Source organism: Arachis ipaensis, chromosome B4, assembly GCF_059453495.1.
Source record: "Arachis ipaensis isolate K30076 ecotype BB chromosome B4, ASM5945349v1, whole genome shotgun sequence".
NCBI lineage: Eukaryota > Viridiplantae > Streptophyta > Magnoliopsida > Fabales > Fabaceae > Arachis > Arachis ipaensis.
This window is the reverse complement of record NC_142439.1, coordinates 114,519,119-114,544,129: the sequence shown is the minus strand read 5'-3', so window position 1 is coordinate 114,544,129 and position 25,011 is coordinate 114,519,119. Positions and strand designations below refer to the sequence as shown.

The window sequence follows — 25,011 nt, the reverse complement described above, 5'->3', positions numbered from 1 at the left end:
ACTACTACCCTACCATCATGCATATTTATTTACACACGCATAATGCATTCTCTGTTTATATATTGTGATTTAGACTCTAATATTTTATCACATGGGAAATTATACTATGTTAAGTTTCATGTAGCCACTTGTATGTAGAATATGATGAATAATTCAACAGATGTGATCATATGGTAGTTGGTGCTGTGAAGAAATGATTAATTAATACAAACAAAGAATTGTGCTTTATTCACCGTTGAACACGATTTTGGATTTCTATAGGACTATTACGTTTTAAAAAATATTCTATAAACATAAAAAAAAAACACACATCGATCCGGGTTCTGACTCACACAAGACCTCACGGTTTTGTCTTTGACGATAGGGATGCTAGTCGAAACCCCCTACACTCACTCGTCAAAACACATCATGCTAGGAAGATGTATCCACACCCTTATAAGGCATGCTTCGTTCCCCTCCCCAACCGATGTGGGCCTTACATAGTATGGTTTTTTTATGGTTCTTCAAGAAGCGTGTTATTTGTAATATGATATTGAAATATCTATACATATTTACATTAATTAAATGATAAAAAAAATAAGAGTTATATTGAAATAAGCACTACACCAAAATCTAGGGAGGATGATGAGTATTGAAGTAAATGTCCATACGAATATACGATCTATGAGAAGTTGTTCCAAAATATATAAGGCTCACATACATGATAGATATATTGTGCTGGATCTAACTTATGCGCAAGTTTAAGACTAATAGTAAATAGGTGAAGTCTATATGCTGTAGAAAGGAAAAAAAAATCTCTACGCGCGCCTATAAATTTGTGTTGTCTTAACAAATAATTGACAAATATCTCTAAAAAGGGATAAAGTCTACAATTTTGCAGGTGAGGTGCAAAACCTCCTCTCTATTGCACGTAAGAATTTTTATATAGTTAGACTGATTATTATTATGTTTAAGATGTTTAATTATTTTAATATGATAGTAGACTTTTATGTACTGATTTCTTTTTTTGTCTTTGGATATTTTACAAAGACAAATACAAAATAAATCGAAGGTTTTGTGAAAATTAGTAAAGCTAATTTTAGAAAATAAATAAATAAATAATAACTAAATAAAATGAAAGATAATAAACAATTCTAGTTTATAATCTTAGAATTTTAATAGTTGAAAAAGAGAAAAATTATATACATTTAATTGACGGATGGTTTATATTAAAGAAACTCATTTATAAATTAAGTTTTTCTTTAATTCATTTCAATCAAGTCATCCAGATAGAATAACATAATATTTCTTTGAGTAGTTTTCTCCTATATATGTAGAGAGAAGTGTGTTCTTCTTTTGTCAAGAGAGAGTGTTATTGTAGTCTCCTTGTGATAGAGAGAAATTGTAATTCTCAAAGAAAGTTATTCAATTGTTTCCATATTTTATACAAATTTTTAATTTTTCATCTCTATATTTTGCTGTGTCATTTGTTTGGTACCTAACAGTGGTATAAGAGCCAAAGGTTGCTGATTAATATATTTTTTTCGCTGTGAGTTACCGTCTAAAAAAATGGCAGCAAAGTATGAAATTTTGAAATTCAGTGGGAGTAATTTTTCCATATGTAAATTGAAGATAAAAACCATTATGAGAAAATACAATTGCGTGACAATAATTGAAGGTAGACCTACTGGAATTACAGATGAAAAATAGAAGGAGATGGATAACAATGCTGTTGCAAACTTACACTTGGCACTAACTGATTCAGTTTTATCAAGTGTAGCAGAAAAAAAGACAGCAAAGGAAATTCGGGATGCTCTCACCAAATTATATGAAGTCAAGTCACTTCACAACAAGATATTTTTGAAGAGAAGACTTTATACTCTTTGAATGAGTGAGTCCACACCGGCAACGGATCACATCAACAATCTAAATACGCTATTTTCCCAACTCTCATCGTTGGAATATACCATAGAAGAAAACGAACGTGCAGAGCTCTTACTTCAAAGTCTACCAGATTCATATGATCAGCTTATCATTAACTTAACTAATAATATTTTGACTGATTATCTTTCTTTTGATGACATGGATGCTGCGGTTCTTGAAGAAGAATCTAGACGCAAGAATAAGGAAGATAGATTAGAGAACTCAAAACAAGCAGAGGCTTTGTTGATGACAAGAGGGAGATCAATGGAGCGTGGTTCCAGTGGGAGTCAAAGTAGACCAAAGTCACAAAGTAAGAAGCAGGTCAAATGCTACAATTGTGGTAAGAGAGGACACTTCAAGAAAGATTGTTGGAATAAGAAGAGTATAGAGAATGTTCCAGAAGGATCAAGTTCTCAAGGATGTGTTGCGAGCACCTGTGATGATGGAGAAATCCTGTATGGCGAAGCAACAATTGGTTCTAAAGGTAGCAAACTGCTCACTGATGTTTGGATTGTTGATTCAGGAGTAACCTGAAACATGACTCCTCATTGTGATTGGTTTTGTACATATGAACCTGTCTTAGAAGGATCAGTGTTTATGAGAAACAATCATGCTTTAGAAATTGTTGGAATGGGTACTGTCAAAATAAAAATGTTTGATGGTTCTATTCATTCACTTCAAGGGGTAAGACACGTGAAAGGATTGAAGAAGAATTTGTTGTCGATTGGGCAATTGGATGAACTTGGTTGCAAGACCCATATTGAAGATCTTGAAAGTTGTTAAAGGAGCTCTTGTGGTAATAAAAGCAGAAAAGATTACAACAAATCTATACATGCTTGTGGGAGATACTTTACAAGAGGTAGAGGCATCAGTTGCTTCAGCAAGCCAAGAAGAAATGACGATGACATGGCATCGCAAACTGGGCCACATGTCAGAACGAGGCTTGAAGATTCTCGTGGAACGTAATCTCATTCCCGGGATCAAATCGGCAAACTTACCATTTTGTAAGCACTGTGTTACAAGCAAGCAACATAGATTGACGTTTGATAGATCAACTGCTCGAAGCAAGCACATATTGGAGTTGATTCACTCTGATGTGTGGGAGTCACCAGAGATGTCCCTAGGAGGAGCAAAATATCTTGTATCATTTATTGATGATTACTCTAGGAGGCTGTGGGTGTACCCAATCAAGAAGAAGTCAGACGGGTTTACGATGTTCAAAGAGTTCAAAGCAAAGTTAGAACTTGAATCTGGAAAGAAGATCAAGTGTTTAAGAACAGATAATGGAGGAGAATATGTCAATGGTGATTTTCTAACATTTTACAAGCAAGCAGGTATTCAACGACAATTCACAGTTGCATATACGCCTAAGCAAAATGGTGTAGTGGTAGCACGAATCCCCACACTTTCGTACTATTGTACCAGCAAGTGCACTGGGTCGTCCAAGTAATACCTGACCGAGTCAGGATTGATCCCACAGAGATTGTGGTTTGAGGCAAGCTATGGTTATCTTGCAGGTCTTAGTCAGGCAGATCAGAAGGTTTATATGTTTTCATTCATAAAGAGAAACTATTTAATGGAGGAATAAAGAAAAAGAGGTAGAAAATACTGATAGGAATATAGTTAAGGATTGGAGTTGCTTTGTCTTTCTGAATTAACTCTGGTACTACTGTCTTCTTTGCTTGTGAATGATCTTCTTCTATGGCAGGCTGTATGTGATCAACGCCATGGGCCGTGGTCATCCAATCTAACGAAGGGTGAAGCGCTTAGTAGTCCATTCTCTTGGCGATCCTACTCAAAACGCCACAAACAAGGTCGAATCTTTCGGATCAGAGGATGCTGCTTCTTAGAATTCTAGCCTATACCACGGAGACCCTAATCTCCCCAGAAATTGGCTGAACTAGTGTCTCAAGTCCCCAACAAAGTCGTGGATTAGCCGTCTGAGAGATGCATAAACATAGCTGTTGGCTCATGCTTTCCAATCATGTATTCACACGAACCTAAGTAGACGCGGGTGTTTTTCAGGCACATTCATCTTAATGTGATGAACAAAGCTAATTGGTTAGATCATTCTATTCGCCACGATGAAGATTGGATTATACATCTTAGAGATAGATCAAACACGGATCGAAGAAGAAACAATAATACTTTTATTAATTAATAGGACAGCAGGGCTCCTCCCCTCAACCTAGGAGGTTTAGAAACTCATACTGAAGTAAAACACAATGTAAACATGTATGATAGGCGAAGATGGTGAAAAAATCTCTAATTACATAAATAAAATTCCTTAAATACTAAATAGATGACTAGTAAGGGTAAAACAATCTATTTAGTGCTAAAATCCACTTCTGGGGCCCACTTGATGAGTGTTTGGGTTGAGCTTTGATGAGATCCACGTGCTATGAGGTCTCTTGGGCATGGAACACCAGCTAGGGGGCCCTCTTTGGGCATTTGTACATTGGTCTCTGCTCTTTGGGCGCTGGACGCCTGGAAGGGGGTAGGAAGCTGGTGTTGGACGCCAGTTTTGGGCCTTCTAATCCGAAGCAAAGTATAAACTTATATATTTTAATGGAAAGCTCTGGAAGTCAGATTTCTAGGGATGTTGAGAGCGCTCCATTTGGATTTATGTAGCTCCAGAAAAGGTCTTCCGAGTGCAGGCAGGTCAGATTTGGACAGCATCTGCAGTGCTTTCTCTGTCTCTGAATCAGACTTCTGCTCCAGCTCCTCAATTTCAGCCAGAAAATACCTGAAATTGTACAAAAACACAAAAACTCATAGTAGAATCCAAAAAATGTGAATTTAACATTAAAACCTATAAAAACTAAATAAAATCTACTAAAAACTATATGAAAGTGATGCCAAAAAGCGTATAAAATATCCGTTCATCACAACACCAAATTTAAACCGTTGCTTGTCCCCAAGCAACTAAAAACACAGTAGGATAAAAAGAAAATTAAGGTACAATAAATTTCTAAGTTTCAAATGAAGCTTAGTTACAATTAGATGAGCGGACTTAGTAGCTTTTTGCTTCTGAATTGTTTTGGCATCTCACTATCCAATGAAACTCAGAGATGTTGGCATCCTTAGGAACTTAGAATTTAGATGATATTATTGACTCTCTTAGTTCAGTTCTTTTTTATTCTTGAACACAGCTTTCAGAGTCTTGGCCGTGACCCTAAGCACCTTGTCTTCCAGTATTACCACCGGATACAATAATGCCACAGACACTTTAACTGGGTGAACCTTTTCAGATTCTGACTCAGCTTTGCTAGAGTCCCTAGATAGAGGTGTCTAGAGTTTTTAAGCACACTCTTTTTGCTTTGGACCACAACTTTAACTGCTCAGTCTCAAGTTTTTCACTTGACACCTTCACGCCACAAGCACATGGTTAGGACAGCTTAGTTTAACCGCTTAGGCCAGGATTTTATTCCTTTGGGCCCTCCTATCCACTGATTCTCAAAGCCTTGGGTCATTCTACCCTTGCCTTTTGGTTTAAAAGGTTATTGACTTTTTCAATCTGCCATCCTTTTCCTGCATTTTTGGGCAGTAATGGATTTTTCTGCTTTTTATTTATTTATTTTTCTATTTCTTTTTGCCATTTTTTTCGCATGCATATAATTTTTTTTTTCTTTTGCAACATACTTTTTCTTTTTGTTGCTTTTTCTTGCTTGAAGAATCAATTTTTAGATTTTTTAGATTATCAATAATATTTTTTCTTTTTCCTTATTCTTTTAAGAGCCAACGTTCTAAAATTTCAACTTCAAACATGCACTATTTAATCATAAATTCAGAAAACAAAAGCAAAAGACACCACATCAACATAATTAAACTATTCTTATTTTAAACTTGAAATTTATTTTTCTCTCAATTCTTTTCGATTTAAATTCTCTTTTAAGCAAGGTGAGAGATATATGGAACATTTTACAACTTTAAGACAACAATGCAAATGATCATGCAACAAGAACAAGAGAACAGATAAATAAACAGATAGAAAACAAAAAAATAACAGGAAATGAGTGTAAAGAGAATGAATCCACCTTTAATAGTGGCGTCTAGTGCTCCTCCTTGAGGATCCAATGTGATGCTTGATCTCTTCTATATTTAATAAACCGTTATTTTACGATTTATTTTGTATTGAATTGAGTGGATTTTATCCATTATTCTCACACTTATTCATATAATTCACATATTTTACATTTTCCTTCCTAATTTTGTGCTATGATTGAAAACATACTTCTTTGGCCTTAAATTTGCTAATTTTAATAATCTCTTATTACCATTCGATGCCGTGATATGTGTGTTAAGTAATTTCAGGTTTTCCAGGGCAGGAATGACTTAGAGGATGGAAAGGAAGCATGCAAAAGTGGAAGGAATACAAGCAGTTGGGAATTTCAGAAGTTGGTAGCGACGCGCACGGATGGACGACGCGTACGCGTGACTGGTGCAGCAGACAAATGACGCAAATGCGTGGATGATGCGTACACATGACTAAGAATTCTTTCATCGACGCATACGCGTGGCTGACGCGTACGCATGACAGAGCGTCACGTGCTGCATTACACAAAAAACGCTGGAGGCAATTTCTGGGCTGCTTTGGACCCAGTTTCAGACCCAAAATTACTGATTAGAGGCTGTAGAATGGAGCTGGAAGGAGATCAATCAATCATTCACACTTTCATTCACACATTAGTGGAGCTGGAAGGAGATCTATGTTTTAGAGTTTTTAGGTTTATTTCTTCTCCAATTCAGCTTTCCATCTTACTTTAGTTTAGTTTTCTTCTACTCTTATTTGTTCTAGTACTTTAGTTATTTACTTCTCTCATTGATTCCTTTATTTTGCTAATTTAGTTTATGAGTTCATGTGTTACTCTCAATTTTCATTAATGCAATTTATGTTTCACGTTTCTTATTGTTCAATTGCTTTGTTATTGTTATTTCTTTGCTTTGGCTAGTTTTAGATTTTGCTATGTCTTGTTAATTTTCTATGTTTTTATTTTACGCCTTCCAATTGTTTGATAAAATGCTTGGTTGGATTTTAAATTATATTTTTGTTTTCTTAGCTTGGATTGAGTATTTAGAGACTCTTGAGTTATCAAAAGTCTTTTGTTGAATGGTAATTGAGACTTGCTGGTTGGCTTAGGCTTCACTAAATCTAGTCTTTGATTAGGACTTGTGAACTTAAGTTGATTTTGCTCCCTTGACTTTCCTTCATTGTTAGAGGTTAACTAAGTGAAAGCAAAAGAAAATTACCATCACAATTGATCATGATAATGAGGATAGAAATTCTAATTCTCAATCCTTGCTAGGACTTTTCTTAGTTGTTATTTTATTTCCTTCTTATTTATGTTACTTGTCTCTTATCACAAAAATCCCAATAATACTTTTCCATAACCAATAATAAATACACTTCCCTACAATTCCTTGAGAGACGACCCGAGGTTTGAATACTTCGGTTGATTTTATTTGGTTTGTATTTGTGACAAACAATCTAAACATTGACTGAGGTTGAATTGTTAGTTTAGAACTATACTTGCAATGCGACATTTTTGTAAAAATCTTTACCGACATTTTTCCTCCGTCAATATCATCCCTTTGCCTTTGTTGCTCATCCCTCATAGCCCTTTAGTCTTCCCTTTTGGCTCTTTGATCTTCTCTTATTTCATTGAGGGTGGTGGCATGTCCTTGATGCTCCATCCTCAATTGCTCCATGTTAGTGCTCAATTCTCCAAGAAAAGTTTGCCATTGATTCCAATAGCTTTGGGGAGGAAAGTACATCCCTTAAGACATTTCAGGGATCTCATACTGAGGCGGCTGCACAGGCTCTTGTGCATGCTCTCTGGTTTGCTCCATCCGCTTCTTTGTGATGGGCTTATCCTCCCCAATAGAGACATTTCTATTTATGACAATTCCAGCTGAATTGCATAGATGAAAGATGAGGTGTGGGAATGCCAACCTAGCATTGGTGTGAGGCTTCTCAGCTACCTTGTACAATTCTTGAGGAATCACCTCATGTACTTCCACCTCAGTTCCAATCATGATGCAATGAATCATGATGGCTTTGTCAATGGTCACTTCTGACCGATTGCTATTAGGGATGATGGATCTTTGGATGAATTCCAACCATCCTCTAGCTATGGGCTTAAGCACCATGAGAATCCCAACATCCTGGATTGGATTGGTTAGGACTTTCCAACCTCTTCTCCGGATCTCTCTTCGGATTTCCGAATACTCATTCTTCTTGAGATTGAAAGGGACCTCAGGGATCACTTTCTTCTCAGCCGCTACTTCATAGAAGTGGTCTTGGTGGGATTGGCTACTGCCTTTCCTTTCCTCTTTCTAGAGGAGTCTCCAACTTTGGGTGCCATGAATGGTAATGAAAAGAAAAAATCTATGCTTTTCCCACACCAAACTTAAAACTTTGCTCGTCCTCAAGCAAAATTAAAGAAAGGAGAAGAATGGAGTAGAAGAAGAAGAAAATAGAAGGATAAATAAGGAGAGAGAGGGCTCGACCTTGTGGGTGTATGAGCGTATGAGAGGTGTGTGTATGAAGGGTAATGGAGAGGGATATTTATAGGAGTGGGGAGTAGGTAGGTTCAGCCATAGGGTGGGTTTTGGGTGGGAAATTTGATTTTGAAGTGGGTAGGGGTAGGTGGGAGTTATGATGGTCATGAGAAAGTGGTATGGATGTGATTGGGCTAGGGTTTATAGGGAAGTGTGTATGGAAAAATGTGAAAGTAAGTGGGGTAGGTAGGGTAGGTGAAAGATGCTGTGGGACCCACAGGTCCTGAGAGGCTAGAAAATCCAGTTTCCCTGCTCTCTGCACTGGCGTTTGAACGCCCAGGGGCTGCTCCCTGGTTGGCGTTCAACGCCAGTAATGCTGCCCATCATGATGGGCGTTGAACGCCCAGTGAGGGTGGTGCGCAGAAATTGTGATTACACTTTAATTATGTAAAATTCATTGCTCTTTCTTTCCCTGGCAATGGCGCCAAAAACATGATGCCAATACCATGGTTCACAACTTCGCACAACTAACCAGCAAGTGCACTGGGTCGTCCAAGTAATACCTTACGTGAGTAAGGGTCGAATCCCACGGAGATTGTTGGTATGAAGCAAGCTATGGTCACCTTGTAAATCTCAGTCAGGCAGATATAAAATAGTAATGGGGTTTTCGAAAATAATACTAAAATAAGGATAGAGATACTTATGTAATTCATTGGTTAGAATTTCAGATAAGCGTGTAGAGATACTTTCGTTCCTCTGAACCTCTGCTTTCCTGCTATCTTCATCCAATCAATCTTACTCCTTTCTATGGCTAGCTTTATGTAAGGATGTCACCGGTGCTAATGGCTACTTTCGATCTCTCTCGGGAAAATGATCCAAATGCTCTGTCACAGCACGGCTAATCGTCTGGAGGCATCACCTTTGTTGTTGGTTGCATCCTATTCCTCCCTGTGAAAATGGTCCGATGCGCTGTCACTGCATGGCTAATCATCTGGAGGTTCTCGATCATACTGGAATAGGATTTACTATCCTTTTGCGTCTGTCACTACGCCCAGCACTCGCGAGTTTGAAGCTCGTCACAGTCATTCAATCCCAGAATCCTACTCGGAATACCACGGACAAGGTTTAGACTTTCCGTATTCTCATGAATGCCGCCATCAATCTAGCTTATACCACGAAGATCCCAATATATCGGACTCGGTCCCCTGTATTAGTAATCTAAGAGATATTCGTTCAATCGAAGGTAGAACGGGAGTGGTTGTCAGGCACGCGTTCATAGGGAATGATGATGATTGTCACATTCATCACATTCAGGTTGAAGTGCGAATGAATATCTTAGAAGTGGAATAAGTTGAATTGAATAGAAAACAGTAGTACTTTGCATTAATCTTTGAGGAACAGCAGAGCTCCACACCTTAATCTATGGAGTGTAGAAACTCTACCGTTGAAGAATACATAAGTGAATAGAGGGTAAGCATGGCCGAATGGCCAGCCTCCCATGGAGGTCTAGAGATCTAAAAATGATCAAAAGATGTCTAATACAATAGTAAAAGGTACTATTTATAATAAACTAGCTACTAGGGTTTACAGAAGTAAGTAATTGATGCATAAATCCACTTCCGGGGCCCACTTGGTGTGTGCTTGGACTGAGCTTGAATGTTACACGTGCAGAGGTCATTCTTGGAGTTGAACGCCAGCTTTTGTGCCAGTTTGGGCGTTGAACTCCACTTTGCAACTTGTTTCTGGCGCTGGACGCCAGAATTGGGCAAAGAACTGACGTTGAACACCAGTTTGCGTCCTCTAAACATGGGCAAAGTATGGACTATTATATATTTCTGGAAAGCCCTGGATGTCTAATTTCTAACGCAATTGGAAGCGCGCCATTTTGAGTTCTGTAGCTCCAGAAAATCCATTTTGAGTACAGGGAGGTCAGAATCCAACAGCATCAGCAGTCCTTCTTCAACCTCTGAATCTGATTTTTGCTCAAGTCCCTCAATTTCAGCCAGAAAATACCTGAAATCACAGAAAAACACAAAAACTCATAGTAAAGTCCAGAAATGTGAATTTAACATAAAAACTAATGAAAACATCCCTAAAAGTAACTAGATTCTACTAAAAACATACTAAAAACAATGCCAAAAAGCGTATAAATTATCCGCTCATCACAACACCAAACTTAAATTGTTGCTTGTCCCCAAGAAACTGAAAATCAAATAGGATAAAAAGAAGAGAATATACTATAAATTCTAAACTATCAATGAAACATAGCTTCAATCATATGAGCGGGACTTATAGCTTTTTGCCTCTTGAATAGTTTTGGCATCTCACTTTATCCATTGAGGTTCAGAATGATTGGCATCTATAGGAACTCAGAGTTCGGATAGTGTTATTGATTCTCCTAGTTCAGTATGATGATTCTTGAATACAGCTATTTTATGAGTCTTGGCCGTGGCCCTAAGCACTTTGTTTTCCAGTATTACCACCGGATACATAAATGCCACAAACACATAATTGGGTGAACCTTTTCAGATTGTGACTCAGCTTTGCTAAAGTCCCCAATTAGAGGTGTCCAGGGTTCTTAAGCACACTCTTTTTTTGCTTTGGACCTTGACTTTAACCGCTCAGTCTCAAGTTTTCACTTGACACCTACACGCCACAAGCACATGGTTAGGGACAGCTTGGTTTAGCCGCTTAGGCCAGGATTTTATTCCTTTAGGCCCTCCTATCCACTGATACTCAAAGCCTTGGGATCCTTTTTATTTACCCTTGCCTTTTGGTTTTAAGGGTTACTGGCTTTTTGCTCTTGCCTCTTGGTTTTAAGAGCTTTGGCTTTTTCTGCTTGCTTTCTCTTTTTCTTTCTATATTTTTTTTTCGCCTATTTTTTTTCTGCAAGCTTTGTTCTTTGCTACTTTTTCTTGCTTCAAGAATCATTTTTATGATTTTTCAGATTATTAAATAACATGTCTCCTAGTCATCATTCTTTCAAGAGCCAACATATTTAACATTCTTAAACAACAACTTCAAAAGACATATGCACTGTTCAAGCATACATTCAGAAAACAAGAAGCATTGTCACCACATCAATATAATTAAACTAAGTTCAAGGATAAATTCGAAACTCATGTACTTCTTGTTCTTTTGAATTAAAACACTTTTCATTTAAGAGAGGTGATGGATTCATAGGACATTCATAACTTTAAGACATAGTTACTAACTACTAATGATCATGTAATGAAGACACAAACATAGATAAGCACATAACATAGAGAAAACGAAAAACAGAAGAAATAAGAACAAGGAATGAATCCACCTTAGTGATGGTGGCGTTTCCTTCTTGAGGAACCAATGATGTCCTTGAGCTCTTCTATGTCTCTTCCTTGTCTTTGTTGCTCCTCCCTCATTGCTTTTTGATCTTCTCTTATTTCATGAAGGATGATAGAGTGCTCTTGATGTTCCACCCTTAGTTGTCCCATGTTGGAACTTAATTCTCTTAGGGAGGTGTTGATTTGCTCCCAAAAATTCTGTGGAGGAAAGTGCATCCCTTGAGGTATTTCAGGATTTCATGATGATGAGCTTCTTCATGTGCCTGTTGAGATCCATGAATGTGCTCTCTTGTTTGCTCCATCCTTTTCTTAGTGATGGACTTGTGAGATGAATCTTTCCATCTCCCATGGCTCAGAGGTGGAAGCAATTGTCTTCCCTTTCCTCTTTCTTGAGGTTTCTCTGGCCTTAGGTGCCATTAATGGTTATGGAAAAACAAAAAGCTTATGCTTTTACCACACCAAACTTAGCACGTTGCTCGTCCTCGAGCAAAAGAAGAAAGAATAGAAGAAGAAGAAGAAGATATAGAGGAGATGGAGGGATGTGTGTATGGATGTGAGTGGTGAAGAGGTGATGGGGAAAAGAGATTGAGGTGATTGGTGAAGGGTTTTGGGGAAGAGTGTTTATGGGATTGTGTGAAAGAGGGGTGAGAAGAAGTGAGTGGAGGTAGGTGGGGATCCTATGGGATCCTATGGGATCCACAGATCCTGAGGTGATCCTGTGGGGTCTACAGATCCTGAGGTGTTCAAGGATTTACAACCTTGCACCAAATTAGGCATGTAAAATGCCCTTGCACACAACTCTGGGCGTTCAGCGCCAGGTTGGTGTCCATTTTGGGCGTTCAACGCCCATTTGTTGCCCATTTCTGGCGTTGAACGCCAGAACCATGCTTGTTCTGGGCGTTCAGCGCCAGCTCCTCTCCAGGGTGCAATTCTGGCATTCAGCGCCCAGATGATGCCCATTTTGGGCGTTCAGCGCCCAGATACTGCCCATTTTGGGCGTTCAGCGCCAGAACCATGCTCTATTCTGGCGTTGAACGCCAGGCAGATGCTTCCTCTAGGGTGTGATTTTTCTTCTGCTGTTTTTGATTCCGTTTTCAATTTTTATATTTATTTTGTGACTCCACATGATCATGAACCTATAAAGACATATAACTAAGAAAAATATAGTTAGATAAAAATTGGGTTGCCTCCCAACAATTGCTTCTTTAATGTCAATAGCTTGACAGTGCGCTCTCATGGAGCCTCACAGATGTCCAGAGCATTGTTGAGACTCTCCAACACCAAACTTAGAGTTTGGTTGTGGCCTCCCAACACCAAACTTAGAGTTTGACTGTGGGGGCTTTGTTTGACTCTGCTTTGAGAGAAGCTTTTTCTGCTTCCTCTCCATGGATGCAGAGAGAGATCCTTGAGTTGTAAACACAAGGTTATCCTTATTTAATTGAAGGATCAATTCTCCTCTGTCCACATCAATTACAGCTCTTGCTGTGGCTAGGAAAGGTCTTCCTAGGATGATGGATTCATCCTCTTCCTTTCCAGTATCCAGGACTATGAAATCAGCAGGGATGTAAAGGCCTTCAACTTTTACTAACACGTCCTCTACTTGTCCATAAGCCTGTTTTCTTGAATTGTCTGCCATCTCTAATGAGATTTTAGCAGCTTGCACCCCATAGATTCTCAGTTTCTCTATTACAGAGAGGGGCATGAGGTTTATTCCTGAACCAAGGTCACACAGAGCCTTAAAGATCATGGTGCCTATGGTACAAGGTATTATGAACTTTCCAGGATCCTGTCTCTTCTGAGGCAATGTCAGTTGATCCAGATCACTTAGTTCATTGGTGAACAAGGGAGATTCATCTTCCCAAGTCTCAATACCAAATAATTTGGTATTTAGCTTCATGATTGCACCAAGAAACTTGGCAGCTTGCTCTTCAGTAACATCCTCATTCTCTTCAGAAGAGGAATACTCATCAGAGCTCATGAATGGCATAAGGAGGTTCAATGGAATCTCTATGGTCTCTAGATGAGTCTCAGATTCCTTTGGTTCCTCAGAGGGAAACTCCTTATTGATCACTGGACGTCCCAGGAGGTCTCCCCCCTTGGGATTCACGTCCTCTCCTTCCTTCATAGGTTCGGCCATGGTGATTAGTTCAATGGCCTTGCACTCTCCTTTTGGATTTTCTTCTATATTGCTTGGGAGAGTACTAGGAGGGATTTCAGTGATCCTTTTACTCAGCTGGCCCACTTGTACTTCCAAATTTCTAATGGAAGACCTTGTTTCATTCATGAAATTTACAGTGGCCTTAGATAGATCAGAGACTAGATTTGCTAAGCTAGATGGATTCTGCTCAGAATTCTCTGTCTGTTGCTGAGTGGATGATGGAAAAGGCTTGCTATTGCTAAACCTGTTTCTTCCACCATTATTAAAGCCTTGTTGAGGCTTTTGATCCTTCCATGAGAAATTTGGATGATTTCTCCATGATGGATTATAGGTGTTTCCATAAGGTTCACCCATGTAATTTACCTCTGCTATTGCAGGGTTCTCAGGATCATAAGCTTCTTCTTCAGGAGAAGCCTCTTGAGTACTGTTGGATGCAGCTTGCATTCCATTCAGACTCTGAAAAATCATATTGACTTGCTGAGTCAATATTTTATTCTGAGCCAATATGGCATTCAAAGTATCAATTTCAAGAACTCCCTTCTTCATAGGCGTCCCATTATTCACAGGATTCCTCTCAGAAGTGTACATGAACTGGTTATTAGCAACCATGTCAATGAGTTCTTGAGCTTCTGCAGGCGTTTTCTTTAGGTGAATGGATCCACCTGCAGAAGTATCCAATGACATCTTTGATAGCTCAGATAAACCATCATAGAATATATCCAGGATGGTCCATTCTGAAAGCATGTCAGAAGGACACTTTTTGGTCAGCTGCTTGTATCTTTCCCAGGCTTCATAGAGGGATTCACCTTCTTTCTGTCTGAAGGTTTGAACGTCAGCTCTAAGCTTGCTCAGCTTTTGAGGAGAAAAGAACTTGGCTAAGAAAGTCGTGACCAGCTTATCCCAAGAGTTCAGGCTGTCTTTGGGTTGAGAGTCCAACCACACTCTAGCTCTGTCTCTTACCGCAAAAGGGAAAAGCATGAGCCTGTAGACTTCAGAATTTACTCCATTAGTCTTAACAGTATCACAGATCTGCAAGAATTCAGTTAAGAACTGAAAAAGGATCTTCAGATGGAAGTCCATAAAACTTGCAGTTCTGCTGCATCAGAGAAACTAGCTGAGGTTTCAGCTCAAAATTGTTTGCTCCAATGGTGGGAATGGAGATGCTTCTTCCATGTAAATTAGAATTAGGTGCAGTAAAGTCACCAAGCATTCTCCTTGCATTATTGTTGTTGGGTTCGGCTGCCATCTCCTTTACTTGTTCGAAATTTTCAATAAGGTTGTCTCTGGATTGTTGTAATTTGGCTTCTCTTAGTTTCCTCTTCAGAGTCCTTTCAGGTTCTGGATCAGCTTCAACAAGAATGCCTTTTTCTTTGTCTCTGCTCATAAGAAAGAGAAGAGAAAAAGAAAAGAAGAGGAATCCTCTATGTCACAGTAGAGAGGTTCCTTATTGTTAGTAGAAGAAGAGAAGAAGAAAAAATTCGAACACAGATAGAAGAGGGGGTTCGAATTTGGTGAGTGATGTGAGGAAGAAATGTTAGTAGATGAATAAATAAATAGAATAAGATGAGAGAGGGAGAATTTTGAAAATAATTTTTGAAAAAGAGTTAGTGATTTTTGAAAATAGTTTTTGAAAAAGGTTAGTAATTTTCGAAAATAAAAAATCAAAAATTAAAATAATTAGTTAATTAAAAAGAATTTTTGAAGAAGAGGGAAGATATTTTCAAAAATGAGAGAGAGAGAGTTAGTTAGGTAGTTTTGAAAAAGATAAGAAACGAGCAAAAAGTTAGTTAGTTAGTTGAAACAAATTTTGAAAAGGTAAGAAGTTAGGAAGTTAGAAAAGATATTTTGAAGTCAAATTTTTGAAAAAGATAAGATAAGAAGATATTTTTGAAAAGATATGATAGAAATTAGTTTTTGAAAAAGATTTGAATTTTAAAATCACAATTAATGACTTGATTCACAAGAAATCATAAGATATGATTCTAGAACTTAAAGTTTGAATCTTTCTTAACACTATGAAGATCATGATGAACATCAAGAACACATTTTTGAAAACTTTTTAATGCAAAGAAAACATGCAAGACACCAAACTTAGAATTCTTTAATGCTTAGACATAAAGAATTCAGGAATGCATATGAAAAACAAGAAAAGACACAAACCATGCAAATGCAAAGATCAAACAAGAAGACTTACCAAGAACAACTTGAAGATCATGAAGAACACTATGAATGCATGAGAATTTTCGAAAAAAAATGCAAGATGAGTATGCAATTTACCACACCAAACTTATAACATGACTCAAGACTCAAACAAGAAACACAAAAATATTTTTGATTTTTTATGATTTTATGATTTTTTTTATTTTCTTTTAATTTTTTTCGAAAATCATTTTGAAAAAGAAAAATAAGGATTCCAAAATTTTTAATATGAATTCCAGGAATCTTATGCTCTTTAGTCTAAAGCTCCAATCAAAGGGTCAGGCATGGCTTAATAGCCAGCCAAGCTTTAGTATGTACTCAGACATGACACGTTTAACATGCCCTACAGTCGTGGCTTTACAGCCAACCAGGCTTCAACATGCTTTATGAAACACTAGAATTCATTCTTAAAAATTCTGAAGAAAAATATATTTTTGAAAACATTTATATATATATATATATATATATATATATATATATTTTTTTTTTTGCTTTCGAAAACAAAGGAGAAAATTTTTTTGGAAGAATTTTGAAAATTTTTTTTTTGAAAACAAAATAAGAAGAAAATTACCTAATCTGAGCAACAGGATGAACCGTCAGTTGTCCAAACTCGAACAATCCCCGGCAACGGCACCAAAAACTTGGTGCGCAGAAATTGTGATTACACTTTAATTATGTAAAATTCATTGCTCTTTCTTTCCCTGGCAATGGCGCCAAAAACATGATGCCAATACCATGGTTCACAACTTCGCACAACTAACCAGCAAGTGTACTGGGTCGTCCAAGTAATACCTTACGTGAGTAAGGGTCGAATCCCACGGAGATTGTTGGTATGAAGCAAGCTATGGTCACCTTGTAAATCTCAGTCAGGCAGATATAAAATAGTAATGGGGTTTTCGAAAATAATACTAAAATAAGGATAGAGATACTTATGTAATTCATTGGTTAGAATTTCAGATAAGCGTGTAGAGAGATGCTTTCGTTCCTCTGAACCTCTGCTTTCCTGCTATCTTCATCCAATCAATCTTACTCCTTTCTATGGCTAGCTTTATGTAAGGATGTCACCGGTGCCAATGGCTACTTTCGATCTCTCTCGGGAAAATGATCCAAATGCTCTGTCACAGCACGGCTAATCGTCTGGAGGTATCACCTTTGTCGTTGGTTGCATCCTATTCCTCCCTGTGAAAATGGTCCGATGCGCTGTCACTGCATGGCTAATCATCTGGAGGTTCTCGATCATACTGGAATAGGATTTACTATCCTTTTGCGTCTGTCACTACGCCCAGCACTCGCGAGTTTGAAGCTCGTCACAGTCATTCAATCCCAGAATCCTACTCGGAATACCACGAACAAGGTTTAGACTTTCTGGATTCTCATGAATGCCGCCATCAATCTAGCTTATACCACGAAGATCCCAATATCTCGAACTCGGTCCCCTGTATTAGTAATCTAAGAGATATTCGTTCAATCGAAGGTAGAACGGGAGTGGTTGTCAGGCACGTGTTCATAGGGAATGATGATGATTGTCACGTTCATCACATTCAGGTTGAAGTGCGAATGAATATCTTAGAAGTGGAATAAGTTGAATTGAATAGAAAACAGTAGTACTTTGCATTAATCTTTGAGGAACAGCAGAGCTCCACACCTTAATCTATGGAGTGTAGAAACTCTACCATTGAAGAATACATAAGTGAATAGAGGGTAAGCATGGCCGAATGGCCAGCCTCCCATGGAGGTCTAGAGATCTAAAAATGATCAAAAGATGTCTAATACAATAGTAAAAGATCCTATTTATAATAAACTAGCTACTAGGGTTTACAGAAGTAAGTAATTGATGCATAAATCCACTTTCGGGGCCCACTTGGTGTGTGCTTGGGCTGAGCTTGAATGTTACACGTGCAGAGGTCATTCTTGGAGTTGAACGCCAGCTTTTGTGCCAGTTTGGGCGTTGAACTCCACTTTGCAACTTGTTTCTGGCGCTGGACGCCAGAATTGGGCAGAGAACTGGCGTTAAACGCCAGTTTGCGTCATCTAAACTTGGGCAAAGTATGGACTATTATATATTGCTGGAAAGCCCTAGATGTTTACTTTCCAACGCAATTAGAAGCGCGCCATTTTGAGTTCTGTAGCTCCAGAAAATCCATTTTGAGTGCAGGGAGGTCAGAATCCAACAACATCAGCAGTCCTTCTTCAACCTCTGAATCTGATTTTTGCTCAAGTCCCTCAATTTCAGCCAGAAAATACCTGAAATCACAGAAAAACACACAAACTCATAGTAAAGTCTAGAAATGTGAATTTAACATAAAAACTAATGAAAACATCCCTAAAGGTAACTAGATTCTACTAAAAACATACTAAAAACAATGCCAAAAAGCGTATAAATTATCCGCTCATCAGAGGGCTTCCTCACTGGCGTTCAACTTTGACACTCCATCCAGAATGCTCTATTTTCACTACTGTGAAATTTTGTCTCTTGACTGATTCACATGATCATGACTCTGACAAATAAAAGAAAAACAAAATGAAAGAACATAAATATGGTTGAGTAAGGTTGGGTTGCCTCCCAACAAGCGCTTCTTTAACGTCACTAGCTTGACCTTTAGCTCCTTACGGAGGTGAGTATGGGCTCAGATTTTTGCCCCTTATAGTGAATTTTCTTCCTGTCCTCTCATGAATGAGCTCTACATGCTCTAGAGATAGGACACGACTCACTGTATGTGGTAAGGCTGGCTTCTTAGTGAAGACAACTCTCATGCCAGGTGAGAGGCCTTCAGTTGGGACTTTCTTGTCTGTCCAGCCTTTAGGTACTTTCTTTTTAGTACCTTTGTGCTTAGAGCTTGTTGATGGCTGCCTAACACCAAACTTAGAGTTGATGTCTGGGGACTCTGTAAAGCTCTGCACAGAAAGAGAGGGTTGGAACACAAGGTGTTGCACAGTTATCTCTCTTTTAGAGGGAGAATTGGGATGAGGCATCTTGAATAAGATATAGTCCTCTCCTAAGTGGAAAACCATTTCTCCCTTAGCTACATTAATAAAGGCTTTTGCAGTAGCTAAGAAGGGTCTTCCAAGGATGACACAGTCATCCTCATCCTCTCCTATGTCCAAGACAAAGAAGTTTGCAAGGATGTAGTGGTTTTCAACCTTAACCAAGACATCCTCTACTAAGCTATATAGCTTCTTCATTGTCTTGTCTGCCATCTCTAATGAGATGTTTGAAGATTTCACCTCAATGATGCCCAGCTTCTCCATTACAGAGAGTGGCATGGGGTTAATGCTTGACCCTAGGTTACACAGAGCCTTTTCAAAGGTCATGGTGCCTATGGTGCACAGAATCAGAAAGCGTCCAGGATCTGGAAGCTTCTGAGGTAGCTCTTGCAGAACCAAAGCATGGAGTTCTTTGGTAAGTAGTGGGGGTTCTTCCTCCAGAGGCTTTGTACCAAATATCTTGGCATTCAGCTTCATAAGAGCTCCTAGGTACCGAGCAACTTGCTCTTCCCTAGTGTCTTCATCCTCATCTGAGGATGGGTAGTCATCAGAACTCATGCACTGCAGAAGTGCATGCAAAGGAACCTCAATTATCTTTATGGATTCCTTTGGTTCTGGGCTAGAGGGTTCTTGAGTGGGATTTAGGCACTCAAAGGGTGTGCTTTGACTGGCGTTCAATGCCAGCTCTGTTAGCTTATTGGGCGTTGAACGCCCTTGCTGTCTGTCCACACTGACTGGCGTTAAATGCCAGTCCCTCTAGCATTCTGGGCATTGAATGCTTAACAGGGATGTCCTTGCTGGCGTTCAACGCCAGCTTCCCTGGAGTGGTGGGCATTGAACGTCCAGTGAGGGGTTCATCATTGGCGTTTAGCGCCAAACAGCCTACCTGATTGGGCGTTGAACGCCAGGAAGCCTGGGTGTTTGGGTATTGAATGCCCAGCCAGTACTTCCTGGCTGGCGTTCAATGCCAGCTCTTCTACCAGGTTGGGCATTAAACGCCCAGTGAGGGGTTCCTCACTAGCGTTTAATGCCAGGATTGCTGCCATTGTGGGCGTTGAACGCCTAGTAAAGGCTTCTTCACTGGCGTTCAACACCTTCCCATTCTCCTCTGATTCGGCCATGTCTTCCATGGTTATGGCCTTGCACTCTTCTCAAGGATAAACTTTAGTATTACTGGGAAGAGTTTCAGGAGGAATCTCAGGGATCCTCTTGCTCAGTTGACCAACATGTACCTCCAAATTTCTAATAGATGACCTTGTTTCATTAATGAAACTGTGAGTGGTCTTTGTGAGGCTGGAGACCAGAATGGCTAAGTCAGAAAGGCTCTGCTTAGAGGTCTCCATGTTCCCTTGAGAAGATGGGAATGATGGTCTATTGTTGAACCTATTATGGTTTTTTCTACCTTGATTGTTATTGAAACCTTGCTGAGGTTTCTGTTGATCATTCCATGAGAGGTTAGGATGATTCTTCTATGAAGGATTGTAGGTGTTTCTATAGGGTTCTCCCATGTAATTCACCTTTTCTATGGTAGGTTGATCTGGATCATAAGCTTCTTCTTTAAGAGAAGCTTCCTGAGTACTACCAGTTGCAGTTTGCATCCCAGTCAGATGTTGAGAGATCATGTTGACCTGTTGGATCAAGATCTTATTTTGAGCCAAGATGGTATTCAGAGTCTCAACTTCATGAACTCCTTTCTTCTGAGGGATTCCATGGTTTATAGGGTTTCTCTCAGAAGTGTACATGAACTGGTTGTTAGCAATAATTTCAATGAGTTCTCTTGCTTCTGCAGGTGTTTTCTTCAAGTGGAGTGATCCATCTGCAGAGCTATCCAATGAAATCTTGGATATCTCAGACAAGCCATCATAGAACACGCCTATGATGGACCATTCTGAGAGCATGTCAGGAGGACATCTCCTGATCAGTTGCTTGTATCTTTCCCAAGCTTCATAGAGGGATTCACCTTCTCTTTGTCTGAAGGTTTGAACTTCCACTCTAATCTTGCTCATCCTTTGAGGAGGAAAGAATTTAGCCAGAAAAGCATTAACCAACTTTTTCAAGAGTCAAAACTCTCTCTAGGTTGGGCATCCAACCATAGCTTAGCTCTGTCTCTTAAAGCAAAGGGAAAGAGCATTAGCTTGTAAACTTCAGGATTAACTCCATTAGTCTTTACAGTATCACAGACTTGTAAGAACTTAGCTAAAAACTGATGTGGATCTTCCATTGGAAGTCCATAAAACTTGTAATTCTGCTGTAAAAGAGAGACTAACTGAGGCTTAAGCTCAAAATTGTTAGCTCCAATAGCAGGTATAGCAATGCTTTTGCCATAAAAGTCAGAGGTAGGCATGGTAAAGTCACCAAGGACCTTTCTGGGCTCCTCTTATGGTTCGGCCATAGCTCCTTTTTCTTGTTCAAAGCTTTCTGAAAGGTCTCTTCCGGAGTGTTGTGCTTTAGCTTGTTGTAAACGCCTCCTTAGAGTCTTCTCAGGTTCAGGATCATGAGTCAAGAGGGGTTCTTTATCCATGTTCCTGGTCATAAACAAGAAAGAAAAAGAAAGAAAAGAAGAAAGCTTTTTGTACCACTTGGAAAAAAGAGCTTCCAGTGAGATGTGAAGAAAGAAGACAGAAATAAAAGAAGTAGAAGAAGAATACTTTGAAAATAGGGGATAGAAGTAATTAAGAGATAGAAGATGAGAAGGAAGAATACAGAGGGGGAAGAAGAAGAATGATATGAGTAGAGATGAAAAGAGAGGAAGAATAAATAGAAAAAGTAAATAAGAATTAAAATATTTTTGTTTTTATTTTATTTATTTATTAATTAGTTTTCAAAAATTATGGTTAATAATTTAAAAGGATTTTAGAATTGGTTAGTGAGTTTTCGAAAATAGAAGAGAGAGAAGAGAGAGAAGTTTTCAAAAATTAAGAAGAGATGAGAGTTAGTTAGGTAGTTTTAAAATAGAAGAGAGAGAAAATAAGATATTAATTAAGAAAAGATTTGAATTTTAAAATAAGCTAGAAGATAAGACAAGAAAAGATTTGAAATTAAAATTGAAATTAGAAAAAGATAAGATAAGAAATTAAAAAGAATTGAAATTGATTTTAAAAAGATATGATTTTTAAAATTTGAAATTTGATAAGATTTTTTAAATTTTGAAAAAGATAAGAAAAAGATTTGATTTTTGAAAACTTGACAACTAAGATATGATAAGATAAAAACTTAAAATTGAAATCTGAATTTTTAATGAAGATTTCGAAAATTATGTTAAAATTAAGTTAGAAAAGATATTTTTTTATTTTTGAATTTTATGATGAAAGAGAAAAACAAGTAAAAGACACAAGACTTAAAATTTTTAGATTTAGCACCCTTGATTTTCCAAAATTTTTGGAGGGAAACACAAAGGGACACCAAACCTAAAAATTTTAAGATCAAAACACATAAAAGACTCAAGAACACTTTGAAGACTAACAAGAACACAAAGAACAAAATTCAAAGACTCAAAGAACACAAGAACATAAAAAGAACACCAAACTTAAAATTTTTAGAAAACTAAACAAAGATTTTCAAAAATTTGAAGAAAACTAACAAGAAAACACCAAACTTAAAGACTTGACACAAGATTTAAACAAAAAAAAATAGTTTTGAAAATTTTTTTAAAAGAAAGACTCAAAGAACACGAAAATTTACCAAGAACATAAACAAAAAGACTCAAACTAAGAACAAAGATTAAACAAAGAAAATAAACAAAATAATTTTGAAAAGGATTTTGAAATTTTTGAAAAATAGAGAAAAATAAAATAAAAATAAAAGAATCAAATAAAAAAAAGTTATACTCTTACAAAAATCAAAGACTCAACAAGAACATAAATTGAATAAAGAAAAGAAAAATATTTTTGAGAAAGTTTTAATTTTTTTCGAAAAAAATAAGAAGAAGAAAACAAAAATTAAAAGATTCAAATAAAATAAAAATTACCTGATCTAGGGAGCAAAAGACAATCCGTCAGTTTGTCCAAACTCGAACAATTCCCGGCAATGGCGCCAAAAACTTGGTAGCACGAATCCCCACACTTTTGTACTGTGGTACCAGCAAGTGCACTAGGTCGTCCAAGTAATACCTGAGCGAGTCAGGGTCGATCCCACGGAGATTGTGGTTTGAAGCAAGCTATGGTTATCTTGCAGGTTTTAGTCAGGCAGATCAGAAGGTTTATATGTTTTCATTCATAAAGAGAAACTATTTAATGGAGGAATAAAGAAAAAGAGGTAGAAAATGCTGATAGGAATAAACTATTTGTCTTTCTAAATTAACTCTAGTACTACTGTCTTCTTTGCTTGTGAATGATCTTCTTTTATGGCAGGCTGTATGTGATCAATGCCATGGGCCGTGGTCATTGATCTCCTCTGCTACAGATTGAATGCCATTGGCCGTGGTCATCCAATCTGACGAAGGGTGAAGCGCTTAGCAGTCCATTCTCTTGGCGATCCTACTCAAAACGCCACAAATAAGGTCGAATCTTCCGAATCAGAGGATGCTGCTTCTTAGGATTCTAGCCTATACCACGGAGACCCTAATCTCCCCAGAAATCAGCTGAACTTGTGTCTCGAGCAGTCCCCAACGAAGTCATGGATTAGACGTCTGAGAGATGCATAAACATAGCTGTTGGCTCGTGCTTTCCAGTCACGTATTCACATGAACCCAAGTAGACGCGGGTGTTTGTCAGGCACGTTCATCTTAGTGTGATGAACAGAGCTAATTGGTTAGATCATCCTATTCACCATGATGAAGATCGGATTATACATCTTAGAGATAGATCAAACACGGATCGAAGAAGTAACAGTAATAGTTTTATTAATTCATAGGACTCAGCAGGGCTCCTTCCCTCAACCTAGGAGGTTTAGAAACTCATACTGAAGTAAAACACAATGTAAACATGTATGATAGAAGAAGATGGTGAAAAACTCTCTAATTACATAAATAAAATCCCTTAAATACTAAACAGATGACTAGTAAGGGTAAAACAATCTATTTAGTACTAAAATTCACTTCTAAGGCCTACTTGGTGAGTTTTTGGGCTGAACTTTGATGAGATCCACGTGCTATGAGGTCTCTTAGGAATGGAACTCCAGCTAGGGGGTCCTCTTTGGGCATTTGTACATTGGTCTCTGCTCTTTGGGCGTTGGATGCCTGGAAGGGGGCAGGAAGCTGGTGTTGGACGCCAGATTTGGGCCTTCTAATCCGACGAAAAGTATAAACTATTATATTTTAATGGAAATTTCTGGAAGTCAGCTTTCCATGGATGTTGAGAGCGCTCCATTTGGACTTCTGTAGCTCCAGAAAAGCTCTTCCTAGTGCAGGCAGGTCAGATCTGGACAGCATCTGCAGTGCTTTCTCTGTCTCTAAATGAGACTTCTGCTCCAGCTCCTCAATTTCAGCTAGAAAATACCTGAAATTGTACAAAAATACAAAACCTCATAGTAGCATCCAAAAAATGTGAATTTAACACTAAAACCTATAAAAACTTAATAAAAACTAAATAAAATCTACTAAAAACTATATGAAAGTGATGCCAAAAAGCATGTAAAATATCCGTTCATCACAACACCAAACTTAAACCGTTACTTGTCCCCAAGCAACTAAAAAAATAGTAGGATAAAAAAAAATTAAGATAGAATAAATTTCTAAGTTTCAAATGAAGCTTAGTTACAATTAGATGAGCGGGACTTAGTAGCTTTTTGCTTTTGAATAGTTTTGGCATCTCACTATCTATTAAAACTCAGAGATGTTGGCATCCTTAGGAACTTAGAATCCAGATGATATTATTGACTCTCTTAGTTCAGTTCTTTTTTATTCTTGAACACAGCTTTTAGAGTCTTGGCCGTGACACTAAGCACCTTGTCTTCCAATATTACCACCGGATACAATAATGTCACAGACACTTTAACTGGGTGAAC

The 25,011-nt window shown here is 38.1% G+C and overlaps 1 non-coding gene across 1 annotated transcript; it reads left to right on the top strand.

The window, feature by feature from the left end:
• Positions 1 to 14,622: 14,622 nt before the first annotated feature.
• LOC148568851 (small nucleolar RNA R71) lies at positions 14,623 to 14,730 on the top strand. Its single transcript, XR_015882479.1, has one exon. It is a non-coding gene; the product is annotated as a small nucleolar RNA R71 (small nucleolar RNA).
• The last annotated feature ends 10,281 nt before the right edge of the window (positions 14,731 to 25,011 follow it).